This window comes from Oncorhynchus nerka, linkage group LG27 (assembly GCF_034236695.1).
Source record: "Oncorhynchus nerka isolate Pitt River linkage group LG27, Oner_Uvic_2.0, whole genome shotgun sequence".
In the NCBI taxonomy this organism is placed as follows: domain Eukaryota; kingdom Metazoa; phylum Chordata; class Actinopteri; order Salmoniformes; family Salmonidae; genus Oncorhynchus; species Oncorhynchus nerka.
In genome coordinates this window covers 58750365-58767783 of record NC_088422.1, presented here as the reverse complement: position 1 = coordinate 58767783, position 17419 = coordinate 58750365, and the positions used below count along the sequence as shown (strand labels likewise).

Here is a 17419-nt window from a genome sequence, read left to right as displayed (position 1 = left end):
TCAGTTTGTTCTTAGATGCATGTACATGTTAGGCTTATGGGTAACTCAATGCCTTGCAGTCTATCATTGATTATTGCTTGCTAATGATGTTTGGTAATTGTGTGGACCATCTAAAAACAGCATTTGTATTGATATTAAATTAAATCCTATACTGTATAATATACTTATTCAAAATCATTTCCCCATATACCTCACATATTGCTGAACATACAAAATAAGGAATGTAGCACAGTTCCCTGTAGATATGCGTATCAGTCCATCAGGCTTACAGCATAATCTCTCTTCTACAGGCTTAGAGAACCATGCCTGGCAGAAAGAAAAAAACAAGCAATGATAAACTACATTATGACAATTTAACGATTCATTAAAATAGCAGTGGAGGCTGGTCCAGGTAGGAAGGAGGAAACGGACCTCTTGTGAATTTGGGAAAAATACATCAAACATATTCAGACAACAATATGGATCATTTAATGTAAATACTATACACACAGACACAAGGCTCAGCAGGTTGTGAAATGCACTATACGTACAAAGCCACCTTCAATAAACAGACAAAGTGACCAAGAAATGCAATAGTCTTAAAGTAGGGGAGAAGACGGAGGCTACATTCTAATGTAGTCATCATAGGCTAGCAGACCCCCTACGTCCAAGACAAGGACTCTTAATAGAGGAGGAGGAGTCCATACCACTGGGACGTGACATTCACATTTTGTCAAGTGAACTAATGATAATGGTTGTGGAGTGACATCAATACTTTCATGCCGAGAACAAGTCAATGGCATGCTAGATCAATGTCAATGATCAACGTTTGAATATTGAGAGCAGGACTGTCTCAATAGGATGTAGATCAGTGGTTCCAAACTGTGGGTCCAAAATATTCCTTAAAATGTCAACATTTTCAAGCAAAGATTCATTTATTTTCCTACATTTTCTATTTCCATTGCCTGGGTTTTTCAGCTGCACAAAAAAATTGAAAATATGTATTGTGTTTTATTTTGGAAGGAGGCAGGGGAAATGTGGACTTTCCACACAGAGGGGATCAGTACAATTACCAGATATCAAACACTGTGCAATCCCAGTAAAAGAAACCAAGAGAAAAACAATGGTGTGCCCCTCTGAAGAGCAACGGTAGATTACCTCTCCTAGTGTGAAACGACAAAGGAAATGGAACTTTAATAATTCATCATATCTACCGCAAAGACTCCACACACAGCCTCCATATAATTCATTTTTATTTGATTTGCAGTCATACCGGGCAGTGTGTATCTAAACACAGTTCCACACAGTCCACATTTATATCCACACTGGGTGGCATTCAATCAAACTCACACTGCAGGAAAACCCTGTACTGCCCTAAATGGATTTTACAAAACGTGGATCCCAACCCAACTTTCTTTAAAGAGTCATTTTTAAGTGAGCACATTGTCTATTATCTCATCTTAATTACAGCTATAGTGATACAAACATCAAAACATAACATCGGTCTCAGCCCTAAATAAAGAGTGATATGTGAGAAGGCACCTGCCGTCCATCCATTACAATTCTCAGCCCGGGGACAGTGTCAATAGATGCCAGCCTGATGCTGAACTCTTCACACCTAACAGCCCCAGTGAAAACCTATTCACCCGCCATAATCACGATGTACGCATATCTATCAGATCTCTCAGTGATGTTATGAGCATAATCTATCTTCACTAACATATCAGATTTCTCCCATTATAGGATAATAATGTTCTCCACTCAATATCTACGCAGAGTCGAGGAATGCTTTCTTTATGCATCAGCACATGCAGATTACAAACATGATTGAGAATTAGTGTGTTTGTAATGAATGGGTGTTGAGACAGAGAAAAAGGTGTATGTGAGACTGACACAGACACAAAACTGGGGTTAGGGGAGGTGTTGGCTCATCACAAGTCTAATCCCGCAGCCATTGTCTCCCGGGGATTTAGATGAGATTGGTGGGGAAAATCCCCTTAGAGGACAGGGTGTAAGGATTGCAGGACATAATCCATCAATCGCACATACACACACACTCATAGACCCCCCCCCCCCCCCCCCTACACACACACGATTTAAGAAAAAACTGACAATGTTTGTATGACCCCCTACCAAACAGACCCATTTTTACCACATTCCTGTGACAAGTGGTAGTAGTGGTGTGCAGATTTGGGTGGGTGTTTATTTGAATAAAACCATTGAATATACATCAAAAATAAATATATTATTAATTTGTTTTGGCAAGTCCTAAGAAACACTATAAGACTAATAAAATGTATTTTTAAAACTACACATATGTTGTAGTAAGAATAAAATATAAATAATATTATATTTTTGAAACAGAGCCCAAGCCCATGCTTTTTATTTATTTATCCAGGTTTCATCTTTCTTACCCATTTTGTTAGGGTGCAGACGTAGGGTCTTACGTTGAGCGTATCTTCATCAAGATACTGATAGAAAATAATAGCAATCCTATTTTCAAAAGCATGCAAGTCTCGTGTAAATATTTCACAACCTCCGCGTAGGAAGCTTGTGCAGTTGCATACATGCGATTGAGCAAAATAAAAGGCCTACATTTGATTTGGGCAACATTATTGCATGCTGAATGTTTCTGATCAGTGATAGATGGGCAAACGAATAAATGAGCTATACAACCCCCACTTATTTCCGCATCCAGAAACCAATTAACCAAATCGCCGATACAGACAGAGATTCAGTGAAACAAAATCACATTTATTGAAACAAGTCAATGACGTCTCAGGCTTTTGGGCAAACGTAGACCTAGGCTACTAAGCGACTGCAAGTGAAGAGCAACATAATCCACTTGTTAAACTGCATAACATGCTGGCAAAATGTTCAAATAGATGAGCCAACTAGACAAGATGATCATGAGCAGCACTCACCTCAATTTAGATAACATTTCCCCAAACTATTTGTTGCCTAACCAATACGAAAACAGAGATTCAGTGAAAAACAAAATCTGACATTGATTTATCAAGAGGAGTCAAAGGAGTCAATCAAAACGGTGCTGAAATTATCATCTAGTTGACCACACGCAGGTATGGCTTCAAATGTATTACAATGATTGGATGACAATGATTGGATGAGTCTCAATAAATGCCTTCAACTGAAATAGCCTACTTTATTCCAATATGTTCTTCATTCAGTGATATTTATTCCCACAATAATTCTTTATGGATCCATCCAGTTGTGGTTAAGAAAACATTGCATGCTTAGTGGTAGGGTATGCGAAGAAGAGTGACATTCCTTGCAAAGTTTAGAACTGGCAGGAGGATGATATATTGTGCTGCCTAGCAACCATCAAGAGTTTCATTAAGAGTGTAGTGCGTGCCAATGCCGCCTCAGCATTAAACTAGGTTTCATACTAAAGGTGTCAGCATGCCTTAATTCGGCTGGCCCCTAGCCTAACGAGTGTGCTCGCATACTCCCTTAAAAGACCTTTGTTTGAAAAACGAGAAAAAAAAGCAGCAATAGTTCTGTTTGTCTATCTTGAGACACCATAGCCAAAATAGTCAGTATTCATCTAAAATAACACAAGAAATCTGTCATTCATTTTTATGTTTTGTCCGAGGAGATTTTTGTTGCGCAATTGTACACCCAACTAAAATGTTTGGTGAATAATCCCTAATGTTGACCAATCACTGACGAATGGGCATAGACTTGGGCTACCGAATTCAGCTTGCCTTGAGAAAACATTGTGTGTGCACGAACAGCCGGAAAAACCTTGCCGATGACCAAAACAGTCATAAAATGTATTCATAATATATGCACAAACTATTCTGGATGGGAAGTATGCAGATGCCTTAAACCATAGGCAGAAGTTTACTGAATTGATTACTAGATCATTAGGTGGAAATTACAGTTTCGGCTTTGATACAGGTGTTGTATTAGTCTATAAATAAATCTCTGCCAAAATGTGTCATCTCTCCCATTTCCTATTCGACTAGTAGTTGTTCTGAAATGTTAATTGCTTGCCTACATTTTACTCCCTCCTGACTAGTGACAAAATTAAGGAAATTAGAAGCCGAAAATCTCCCCTCCCTTCTATCTTGGGACTGCAAGGCCTGGCACACTTCAGAATCAACTCAGGTTGACCAGTAGTGTGTGTCATAGAAAATATTTGACTAGCATCAAAATTAAGGAAATTAGAAGGGGGAGGAGAATTTCGGACCCCCCCCCCCTTCTAATTTCCTTAACGTCAGAGTCAAATACTTTCAATAGAACAAACTTAATGTCAGGATAGGCAACAGAAATGAATGTATGTGTGTTATATTAAATATAGAGGAGGGAGTCAAATGTAGACAAGCAATAAACATTTCAGAACAACTACTAGTCAATAAGATATAGGAGAGATGAATTTTGGCAAAGAGATTTATTTATAGACAAATACACTTAAAACAAATAGCCAAACCGAAAACTGCAGACATTACTAGTGGCTGCCCCCCGCGATCAAAGGACACAAATAAAAAATGTTTTATGCGACTAAAATTAAAATGTATGCTAAACGGACAACGGAGTGAAGAGCAGAAATCTCAACTAACAAGCAAGTTGCAGCAATGAAGAATTGAGTGCGTGCGCGTTCACGCGAAGGGGAGATTTTCGCGGCACAACACCTGCAATTACATTTCAGTTATAAGGAAAAATCGGGAAAAAAGTTGGCGGTATGGTAAAGTTGGCGAAAAAATGTCGTAGTATGAAAGGGATATTACACACATGCAGCAAGCAAAAAAAATCACAACGTACCTAGCACACATCTAAGCATGCACACAGCCCCACACAAGCCACTGGAATCACTTACTGTATGCACATCATGGCGTTAACACAGTATAGCGGGTGAATAACGGTGAAGGGATTGCATTCGCATTATGAGTAATCTCGTCACTAGATTTCTCAGACAGGTGGCTGGCTGTGCGTTGGCGAGCTCCAGGAAATTTGATTAAGAGGGAAAGTGACAGAGCGGTAAAAGAGAGCGGTAAATGCGGATAAATACGGAGAGTATTGGGGGCACAAGTCGGGTCAGGTCAGCGGACCGGTGTGTGTGTGTTCACCGTGCATATCAGGCACGTGCCCGACTTCGTCGGTTTATTTTTCCAAGGATCACTCATTACCCTCCCCACGTTAGATTGCACTAGATAGTGTTGCGTCTGCTGAACTGTCTCATATTTCTCTCGAATTCACTGGTAATGGCTTCCCAGTCCCCAAGGGCATCGATTCATCCACTTAACCTGGCACCATAAAGAATGAGAACCAATATGCTGTTGTTTGATTACGGTAGCTACTAGCTTAGAGCAAGCCTTTCCTGTAGCACACAGTGTTGCTTCTGAGCTAAGGCCAAACAATAGGACCAATGGCATAGGTCTACACTCTTAGAATATACAATATTTTGGGGGGGGTTATCTTGGTTCCACTGTGGAAAGGGTTCTACTATACATGAAACCCAAAAGGGTTCTTCTATGGGGACAGCCAAATAACTATTTTAGGTTGTAGATAGCCCCAATCAAACTCACTGCAGGTGAAGCGCAACTGTGGTAAAGCTGGCCTCATCATAGTCAGTGCAAGTTTAGAGACATTGCACATACACAGTTGAAACGGTTAAGTGAGAAATGCAGAGTTCCTCTGAGGTTCTCACCATATAGAATTAATAATCATACACATATAATTAGTAATTCTATTTCTATGGTTCACATCCCCGCTGTGGGAACATAAGAGTTCTGGTGCCATAACCGGGAAATCGTGTTTACTAGTTGAAACACACCAGCTGGTAAGTAATTCATGTTTGGAAATAAATAAATCATATGAGAGTCCTCTGCATATGCTCCCCACACTTCCTAACAGACTGACTGGTCGAAACACACGTTTGTTTCGCAGTAGGGGCCTGATAGAAACCAGCCCTAATTATGTTCACTTCAGTTAGCGAGTGATGTTAAATCAATGTGGAAACCGATTGAATTTGAAAAAAGGGAATTTCATATTTTTTTTCACCCAACTTTTTACCTAAATCAAATGACATAGTGAAATGTTTTGTTGATTTCACATTAGTTGACAACTCATGTCACGCGGGACTAGGTGGGTGAGGAAGGAATCAGGCGCAGAGAGTTCCACTGGGGAAAGGTGCACTTTAATGCGGCACAAAACAACAAGCCCAAAACACAAGGTGCGGACAGTAATGTGGACCACCCAATACACAGGGTGCCAGGTCCAGAAACAAGAACACCTCTACCTAACGCACACACGTAACATAAATACAATCCTGCACAAAACAAGGGGGGGGGGGGGGGTTACACATACTTTAAATAAGGAAGCCCATTAAGCACATACAACAGGACACGGGTGAAACTAATAAGACAAAACAAACAGACAACGAAAAAGGGATCGGTGGCGGCTAGCAGGCCGGTGACGACGACCGCCGAGCAACGCCCGAACAGGCAGGAGAGCCAACTTCAGCGGAAGTCGTAACAACTCAACCATATGTAAATCAAAACTAGACGTTGAACTGACGTCTGTGCCCAGTGGGTTGAATGTTTATTTAATGTACTAAACTGTTCATTAAACCAACACCGAAGTTGTTTGCTAAGTAGCAAAGAAATTGAAACTGCTTAACTGTGGTGGTATATTCTTAAGAATTCTTTCAAGTACATAAGTCTGTGAACACCTAATTACCCAAATCATAATTACTGTTGAGGACTGTTTGCATGGAGAGAGAGGATGCTAATTAGTAGATCTACACAGAACCGTAGGATAAATACTAAAATAATAATAATAATAATAATAATAATAATAATAATAGGATAGAAGTAAAATAGAGAGATAAGCACTCCAACAGATTGTGGACCATTCCTCTACACACCTTTTCCAACAAACGTATATTACCATTTCAGTCATGTTGTCTTTACTCGTAAACATTTGTTTTTACACGCATGACTATGTCGCTTTGGATAAAATAATCTGCTAAATGGTATACATTATATTTGATTATTTTGAAATAATACAAAAAAAGTGGAGAGTCCAACGTTGATCTTACCTCTTTGCACGGCAAGTCTATAGCTTGTGGGATAGCTAATATCTTTACAACCTGAGTTTCATTAAGGTACAAGCTGTCCAACATGACTCCAAACCAAAGATGTTAAACAGTCGTCCTACACAACAGTGGTGGCTGGGAGAGGTGGGGAGGCTGGCACCTTATTTAAATCAATAGAAAATTTGCTACAACAGAATGTTGATAGTCATATGTAAGAATGATGAGAAACCTACAGAGGGCATTATTACTGTATGCTGAATTTTGGTTTCCCAATTGCCTTATTTGTCTCAGGTCGGTCCATTTAAAAAAAAAAAAAAATCAATCTGACTTGCTTATGTTCTGGTGACTGGTGAACAGAAATAGCAGGAAAGAAAACTGGAGCAAAAATGAAAGTAGGTGAGAAAAGGGGAGTGTTAAGTAGAACACCTATTTATGTTTGGGGAATGAGATAAGAGGGTAATTGGGGGATGAGGGAACCAACTCTAGTAGTTGATGTAATGATAAAATGGTAAAACACTAAATAACTACCAAACACACACACAATCCCTCAGTCTAGTCCATTCACACACGCTACCATGTTTCTTTCCAATTTTTGGACGAGTTGAGACACTTTCGTTTGACTATCTTACCCACTGGTGGTCAATTTAAATACTGCATGTTCACAGAAATGTTACACTATATCTTAACAGTGTGAAACCTGCTGATGCAGTAAGTCCTTTGTGGCCTCAATCAGCTTTTAAATCAAATAGTCATAACCCCACTGTCACCCTGGAAGTAGACAATGTCAGCGTGAACACCAAATATGTGTCTGTTTCATAAATAAACGTCCCCTGCCTCCCTCTCACAGCATAGGAACGCTTGACAGCCGGCAATGCATTATCCCTAACTGCATCTTCACTCTCTCCAAAGACATCAGGATGTGTAATTCAACTGCACAAAAACAATGAGTCAGCCCACTACTGCAGGTTAACAATATTGAATCAGGCTAAGGTATTAAATGTTCGGAAAACAATTGGGAACACATACTGTAATACACATAGCAGAGAGAGAGAGACAGGTAGACAGAGGTAGAGAGAGCGAAAGGTAGACAGAGAGAGTCAGAGTAAGAGAGAGAACAGGGAGGAATGAGAGATGTTCCCTGGGACTTCACTTCAGCTTTGATCAGGCTCACTCTTTTTTCAAAAACAGAGGGAATACTTGATCTAGGAAAATCTATAACTGTGTGAACTGTGTCGCAAACTTCCCTAGAATGTATTTTTGAAATAAAGCAGAGATAGGGGAGGCTTCAGGATTGGACAACACATTCTTGCAGATTTCTGACAGATGTTGCCATGGCAACAAAACCCGGCCGAGCAAGTAAAACAGTACCTTGTGAACTTCTCAATGAGAGAGCGAGTCACTGTGGACTGTGGAGTGGCAGACCATGCATGCTAATGATATAATGGAGGACCTTGTTAGGGGTGAAGCTAATAGAAGCAAATGCATTTACATAAGTTTCCATTTGGTTGATTGATTTGCTGCGTTAGTGTGCTAATTTGTTCAACCATGGATCTCTATTTACCTCTCTGAAGACAGCAAATCACCAACTAGCAACTTCACAAGACGAAACCCCAATCCATGACTGGTGATCTGCATGTAGCCTACATGGAGTCCTTGCTGAGTTATGATTGTGGGTTTGATTCCCACTGGGGCTACCCATATGAAAATGTACTGTAGACACACACTGCTATAAGTAATTTGGATAAAAGTGTCTGGTAATTGGCATATATTTCTGTATTTCATTTTCAATGCATTTGCAAAAATGTCTAAAAACATGTTTTCACTTTGTCATTATGGGGTTTTGTGTGTAAATAGATGAGAAAAAATATATTTAATCAATTGTGAATTCAGGCTGTAACAACAAAATATTGTATAATTCAAGGGGTATGAATACTTTCTGAAGGCACTGTATACCTTACATGCAACCCATGAAGACTATGTCATGTGCATGTTAACAAAGTCTATTAAACTGAATAGCAGACTCCAGTTAACATTCTAGAAAAAAACACATGCAATCTAGTATTATGCGTTTAGCTGACTAAGATCAAGGAATGGTCATGAGAAATGAATATCAAAGCAAGTATTATTTAACACCTTTGTGAAATGAATGGATTCACATACAAGGCATAAATTGTAAGCTACATACAATACTGACATTAACAAAACATAATTCTAGGCATTTACAGTGCATTTGGATAGTATTCAGACCCCTTGAATATTACACATTTTGCTACACTAAAGCCTTATTCTAAAATGGATTAAATCGTTTTTTCCCCTCATCAATCTACACACAATACCTCATAATGACAAAGTGAAAACAGCTTTGTAGAAATTGTTGAAAAAAATTAAATCACATTTACATCAGCATTCAGACCCTTTACTCAGTACATGGTTGAAGCACCTTTGGCAGTGATTACTGCCTCGAGTCTTCTTGGGTATGACGCTACAAGCTTGGCACACCTGTATTTTGGGAGTTTCTCCCATTCTTCTCTGCAGATCATCTCAAGCTCTGTTAGGTTGGATGGGGAGCATGGCTCCCCACTTAATGTAATAGAGCTTCAGAAAATCTGCAAGGAAAAATTTAAGAAAATCCCCAAATCCAGATGTGCAAAGCTGATACAGACATACCCAAAATGACTCAAAGCTGTAATCGCCTAGATGGTGCTTCTACAAAAAAACGAATTGGCTGCGCCCCTGCCCAGTCATGTGAAATCCATAGATTAGGGCCTAATTTATTTATTTAAAATTGTCTGGTTTCCCTCTATGAACTGTAACTCAGTAAAATCTTTGAAATTGTTGCATGTCGCGTTTATATTTTTGTTCAGTATAATATGCTTATACGCTAACTAAGTGTGACAGACACTGGGAACTAATTGAGGATATAATTACATAAAACACCCTGAACTGAAATGGTTATTTGTTCAATGACGAAGTGTCATATTAGCTGCAGTGTGACATTTCAGCGGCATTTATAATATTTGCGAACTGGAGGAGAGCAGCGGGGAGGATGAGGTGAACAGCAGAGTGGAAAATGAGTCTTTAAAAAAGACTGATTTACATTAAATAAATATATAATGCAGCAACCATGTCTAAAATACAGCACTATGCGGCCTGCTGACTATCAAGAGCAGGCTCTTCAACAAAGTGGTTGTGGATTGTGCTGACATGCATGAGGTCCCTGGTTCAAGTCCAGCTCCTGGCTCTATCCCCCAAATTCACAACAGCGTGTTAGGCTTTTTCAGTGTTATAATACTTAATGTCATATACTAAAGCACCTTTTCTGCACTAAAGGCCTATCCAACATAGCATAAGACCATTATCACAGTATACACAATAACACCATATCAAACCGATCAGATATACAAGAAAGCTCCTCAGTCAGCTAGTCCCTTGTTCATGTGTGACAGAGTTTTACCACAGGAGTATTGAGTTGTGGACTGAATGAAGCCTCCATCTTTACAAGCACTCAATCTCACTACTATGCCAGATTACAGGATATCAAGATTAGCTCTTGATACCCGGTCACTCTCCAGAGGTCGAAATAGCCCCATGTAAACCATCAAAATATGAGTGGGCCTTCTATTGCAGTGTACTTATCTTTAGGGAACTCCCCACAGAATGATTGGCAAGCAATCATTCATTCATGACAGTCTGGACAACAGAGTTTGAAATGCAGTAAAGAGTAAATCAATGTAGTCTCACTGAAATACAAAATAAATATAAATGGGGAGAGAAAATTTGAAAACGAGAGAGAGAGAGAGAGAGAGACAGAGAAGAGAGAGAGAGAGAGAGACAGAGACAGAGAAGAGAGAGAGAGAGACAGAGAAGAGAGAGGAGAGAGAGAGAGACAGAGAAGAGAGAGAGTGAAAGAAGAGAGACTGAACAAGAGACAGATGTTATTGTTGCCCAAATGTTAATTGTTGTGTAAAGGGTGTGTGGTGAGACTGAGAGGGAGGAAGAGTGTGGTTGAGGCATTTCGTTTTTCACTCCATTTACTTAACTTCAGCACTCCCACACAATAGTAAACAAACAAAAGACACTTCAAAATAGATCCAACATGACCTTGTTCACATCTGCATCTGATCTTACACCCAACCTAACAAGAGGCACAATGGTACATTTTGTGAAGTGTGTGTATACAGTACAGCCTGTCTAGTGCTAGTTGTACATTTCCCTCTCCCTTTATATTTTAGAAGGCCCTTTAGAAGGCAGCACCTGTATGAACAAATCTTTCCTCCCACTTGTGCCTAAAAGGGCTTCTCTGTGCATTGTCCAGGAATACACACACATACTCACTATACATGCTTTTACCACACAAACAAACGCTCTACAATCTTTGGCCTAGTGGTTAGAGCATTGGGCCAGTAACTGAAAGGTTGCTAGTTCGAATCCCCAAGGTGAAACATCTGTCATTCTACCCTTGAGCAAGGCAGTTAACCCCCCCCCCCCCACAACAACAGCTCCACGAGCACCCAATGTGGAAGCCCCCAGCACCTCTCCAATTCAGAGAGGTTGGGTTAAAAGCAGTCAGGTCAGGTTTTGGTTGGACCTTGTGTGCAACTGACGATAAAAATACATGTATTATTTATTATGACCCATTTCTCTTTCTCCCTCTTCTACACACACACACACACACCTACTATACAGAGCTGGTTTGGCATGTCCACTCTCAGTGGAGCCAGTGTTTGTGATAATTATCCCGACCCGAATGTTGCCACACCTAGAGGGAGCCACAAGTCGCCTACAAAACTCAGGGAAAAAAACACCAGCGGCAGGAGTAAAACCAAAACAACCAAAAGCCTTCTCCATCCCCCCTTTTTTTATCATTCCTGTTTAAACTGTTTTTCAAATACTTTTTAAAACCTTGTCCTTGTTAGTGAACACAACAGAAAAAACATGGCCAAATATCAAAGCCCAAACTTGGGGTATGCCTGTGCCATTTTCTCTCGGCTTGTGCAAGTCAATGTAAACAGTAGACAACTGAGAAGTTAGAGTTCATCAGTTCATCCGCATTGGACTGTTGAGGTGTGGGCGAGCATATGGAGGAGGCTGTGTCTGTGCTCTCGCTATGTTTACTAAGCTCTGCATTGGCATAACACCAACACGTTCACGTACTGTAAGCATATTGCTGCAATGTACAACAACAAGAAATATATCGATATGAATGATAAGTCACTTTGATGGTCCTCAGTTGGTTGTCATGACATACAATGCATTTGGAAAGTATTCAGACCACTTGACTTTTCGGGGCGGCAGGTAGCCCAGTGGTTAGAAGGTTGGGCCAGAAAGGTTGCTGGCTCAAATCCCCGAGCTGACAAGGTAAAAACCTGTCGTTCTACCCCTGAACAAGGCAGAACAACGAACCCACTGTTCCCCGGTAGGCCATAATTGTAAATAAGAATTTGTTCTTAACTGCCTTGCCTAGTTAAATAAAGGTTATTAAAAAATGTATTCAATTGTTTTTTCCCCTCAATCTACACACAATGTCAAAGTAAAAAAACATGATTTATTTATTTTTTAAAACATTTTTGTACTTTGTTGAAGCACCTTTGGCAGCGATTACAGCCTTGAGTCTTCTTGGGTATGACGCTACAAGCTTGGCACAACTGTATTTGGGGAGTTTCTCCCATTCTTCTCTGCAGATCCTCTCAAGCTCTGTCAGGTTGGATGGGGAGCGTTGCTGCCCAGCTATTTTCAGGTCTCTCCAGAGATGTTCGATCAGGTTCAAGTCCTGGCTGGGCCACTCAAGGACATTGTTGTGAAGCCACTCCTGTGTTGTGTTGTCTTGACCGTGTGCTTAGGGTCGTTGTCCTGTTGGAAGGTGAACCTTTGCCCCAGTCTGAGGTCCTGAGCACTCTGGAGCAGGTTTTCATCAAGGATCTCTCTGTACTTTGCTCCGTTCATCTTTCCCTCAATTCTGCCTAGTCTCCCAATCACTGCCGCTGAAAAACATCCCCACAGCATGATGCTGCCACCTCTATTCTTCACCGTAGGAATGGTGCCAGGTTTCCTCCAGACGTGACGCTTGGCCAAAGAGTTCTATCTATCGGGCCAAAGAGTTCTATCTATCGGGCCAAAGAGTTCTATCTATCGGGCCAAAGAGTTCTATCTATCGGGCCAAAGAGTTCTATCTATCGGGCCAAAGAGTTCTATCTATCAGGCCAAAGAGTTCTATCTTGGTTTCATCAGACCAGAGAATCTTGTTTCTCATGGTCTGAGTCTTTAGGTCCCTTTTGGCAAACTCCAAGCGGGCTGTCATGTGCCTTTTACTGAGGAGTGGCTTCCGTCTGGCCACTCTACCATAAAGGCCTGATTGGTGGAGTGCTGCAAAGATGGTTGTCCTTCTGGAAGGTTTTCCCATATCCACAGAGGAACTCTGGAGCTCTGTTAGAGTGCCCATCGGGTTCTTGGTAACCTCCCTGACCAAGGCCCTTCACCCCCGATTGCTCAATTTGGCCGGACGGCCAGCGTTGAATGATGGAGGCCACTGTTCTTCGGGGTCGTCAATGCTGCAGAAATTATTTTGGTACTCACCCCCAGATCTATGCCGACACAAATCCTGTCTCAGAGCTCCACGGACAATTCCTTCGACGTCATGTCTTGGTTTTTGCTCTGACATGCACTGTCAACTGTGAGACCTTATTTAGACAGGTGTGTGCCTTTCCAAATCATGTCCAATCAATTTAATTTACCACAGGTGGAATCCAATCAAGTTGTAGAAACATCTCAATGATGATCAATGGAAACAGAATGCACCTGAGCTCAATTGAGTTTCATAGCAAAGGGTCTGAATACTTACATAAATAAGGTATTTTTTTTATTTTAATTTTAATACATTTGCTCAAATAAATAAAAAAACTGTGTTCACTTTATCATTACGGGGTATTGTGTGTAGATTGAGGAAAAACAACAACATTGAATCAGTTTTAGAATAAGGCTGTAACGTAACAAAATGTGGGAAAAGTGAAGGGGTCTAAATACTTTCCGAATTCACTGTAGAGATGGAAGTTAACACATTTGTAATAGAAAACATCCTACATTCCTATACCAGCCTATAAGACCACATAAAGTATTCTTGTCCTATGATGAAATTGTACTGTAGGGCTGATCAGCCTGCCTTTATCTGTGGGTATGAGTTGGGCAGTCAGTGAGGCTCAATGTTCCTCTTCCAAAAGAAGGAAAGTCAATACAAGGGAGGGAACAGCTCCAGGAATGCTTGGAATTCTGAAATGTTATTCCCTAGGGAAAGTTTATTTCTGTCTTTTATCTGGAACCAGGGGAAGGTTTCTCTCTGAGACCCTTTCTCGTTCCTCACTCCACAGGTATATAGCCTCATTTTCGTTATCTTATTGTGTTACTTTTATTATTTTTTACTTTAGTTTCATAAAACTGCATTGTTCGTTAAGGGCTTGTAAGTAAGCAGTTCACGGTAAGGTCTACAATCAAATTTGATTTTGATTTGAAAAAAACAAAACATGAGATACATTTGAATCATCACGTGGTTGCTACGGAATTGGATACATATTGAATTAGTAAATTAGTAACCCTAAGTGAAGGAAAGACAGCACTATAATACTAACTCTCCTAAAGGACGTTGGTGTGATTTTGAAGATGTTGTCATGATGATAAGAAATTGCTTGTTTCCATGACCATGTATTCAAAACTCTTCCCAAAAGGTATTACAAGTTGCAGTTATAATAATAAATGGTTATTCTGTGTGTGTGTCAGAAAATAGTTCTGGAAATATACAATTAAAATAGTTTGCACAGCACATTAGCGTCAATTAGTATGTTAGCTAGGTCTGTAATCTATAAATTGGCTGAAAATAGCAATATTGCCAGGGGAAATGTAGGCTTACCTCTATTTATATGTTCTCGTCAATACTGGACCTTCCCGTAGAATACTCGGTGAGTAGGCCAACTTTGAAAGTTCACTCTTTCTCGCTCTCTCTATTTGTCTCTCTTGTGCCTGAGGTTTCCGTTGTAAAACTAGAACCGCTTTCAAATATATCAGTAACTTTACTGTAGTAGCCTACACATTTGAATTCCCGTCGGGCGAACACGTTTATGGAGCTCCGCAATGGTGATGATAGGCACGTTTCAATCAATTTACATGCGCTCCTTCTCTAGTACAGAAGGTGGCGGTAACGCCGTTTCTGTTTCCCTGTTTTATTCTTGTTCCCAAATACTTTATACACAAACAAAAATTCCAAAATACTATACAAAAATTACACATATTTGAATTTAACTATCTTATTAAAACATTAACCCTAGTGAATAACAGCAAGAATAACATTTTCCTGAATCATTGTAATAAGATATTTTCAGAGTGATTACAATTGCACTAGAATAGTTAATTTTTGTATTATTTCATTTATATTTTTTGTATGTTTTAGTATTTTATTGTTAATACCTGCGTTCTGTTTTGAATGATGTAACAATGTAAATTGTTGACCTGGTATTTTAAATAAAAAATATATAAACAAAACATTTACTTCCGGTTTTTGGATGTAACCTCTAAAATAAAAGTCCGCTGTAAAAGCTATGTTTATGATACAGCATCTCATTGGTTCCTGCATTAACGCCCCACATCGAGCACCAATTGGTTCCTGCATGAACACACCAGTGTTCTCCTTACGCTTCGAACACACCGACAGTGTTTTTCATTTTAGTACGCCAGAATTACATTCATTTCCAATGACACGCTGCATTTTCCTTGCAGCATTCCGTTGCAGAAGCAGTTGCAGTGCGTTCCGGTGTTGTGCATAAATTGGATTGATCGATCGTATGCGTCAAACTGTATGTGTAGACGGCTTGACAGAAATGGTAGCAGAAGGTGAATGTTGAAGCAAATAAAATTAAATACAATTTTATTGGTCACATACACATGGTTAGCAGATGTTATTGCAAGTGTAGCGAAATTTCCGACAGTGCAGCAATATCTAACAAGTAATATCTAACGATTCCACAACAAATACATAATACACACAAATCTAAGTAAGGAATAGAATAATAATATATACATTTATGGATGAGCAATGTCAGAGTGGCAAAGGCTAATACCCTGACTACACCACTCGCATGTGCGACCATTGCAAAATAAGTTTAGAAATCTATATTATTCAATTATTGCACCTTCACTGCTCACATGCGTCAACGAGCGTCTGCGTTGCCAAGGCCTAAAATAGAAGTCCGTTCTATTTGTGACGCAGATTCCACTGCAAGTCCTGCCTCTCCCATCTCCCATTGGTTTATAGAAGCAGATATCCACGTGCCATCTCCTCATTGGTTATACCCACGTGGGTGATTGAAAGATGAACTGTGTTGTCGGTTGTCGTGGTAATTAACCATATAAGTTCAAAGAAGAAAAAGCCTGGAAGGGGGATAGATGACTAGAAATGATTGGGTTGACCGGTTTATGTGTGGATTCATTGTCAGAGTAGAGGACCTTGTGCATTTCAGGTAAAATAACAACTCAATGTTTATATCCCAGGACAAATTAGCCAGCAACAGCAACCTCACTAAATAGGACAAATTAGCTAGCTAAATTGCCATAAATGTTTAATGCTTTTCGACCTGTCCCCAAATGAATGTAATTGGTTTAGAGTTTGTTTTGATATTTTAAACTGCTTGTCGTGATCGCGTTTGGTTTGGGGGGACAAAATAAATGTATGTACGATGGCGCAGGATGGAGCACGTGCACAGCCGGTTTGGGTTCCGTGTAAGATGCAATAGGTAGAATACAGTATATACATATGAGATGAGTAATGCAAGATATGTAAACATTATTAAAGTGGCATTATTAAAGTGACTAGTGTTCAATTTATTGAAGTGGCCCAATGGTTACAAGTCTGTATGTAGGCAGCAGCCTCTCTGTGCTTGTGACGGCTGTTTAACAGTCTGATAGCCTTGAGATAGAAGCTGCTTTTCAATCTCTCGGTCCCAGCTTTGATGCACCTGTACTGACCTTGCCTTCTGGATGGTAGCGGGATAAACAGGCAGTGGCTTGGGTGGTTGTTGTCCTTGATCATCTTTTTGGCATTCCTGTGACATCGGGTGCTGTAAGTGTCCTGGAGGGCAGAAGGTTTGCCCCCGGTGATGCGTTGTGCAGACCATACCACCCTCTGGAGAGCCCTGCAGTTGTGGGCTGTGCAATTGCCGTACCAGGCGGGATCTGTAAAAGTTTGTGAGGGTTTTAGTTGACAAGCCAAATTTCTTCAGCCTCCTGAAGTTGCACCTTCTTCACCACACTGTCTGTGTGGGTGGACCATTTCAGTTTGTCAGTGATGTGTACGCCGAGGAGCTTTCCACCTTCTCCACTGCTGTCCATCGATGTGTATAG

At 40.2% G+C, this 17419-nt stretch overlaps 1 protein-coding gene across 1 annotated transcript in view; it reads right to left on the bottom strand.

Moving 5' to 3' along the window:
* The window catches only part of tspan4a (tetraspanin 4a), a 97488-nt gene extending 82364 nt beyond the window's left edge, over nucleotides 1-15124 (bottom strand). Inside the window, exon 1 of the mRNA XM_029638736.2 lies at nucleotides 14937-15124. The gene's annotated coding sequence lies outside the window, so the exon portion shown is untranslated. The remainder of the gene's footprint in view (nucleotides 1-14936) is intronic.
* Between the last annotated feature and the right edge of the window lie 2295 nt (nucleotides 15125-17419).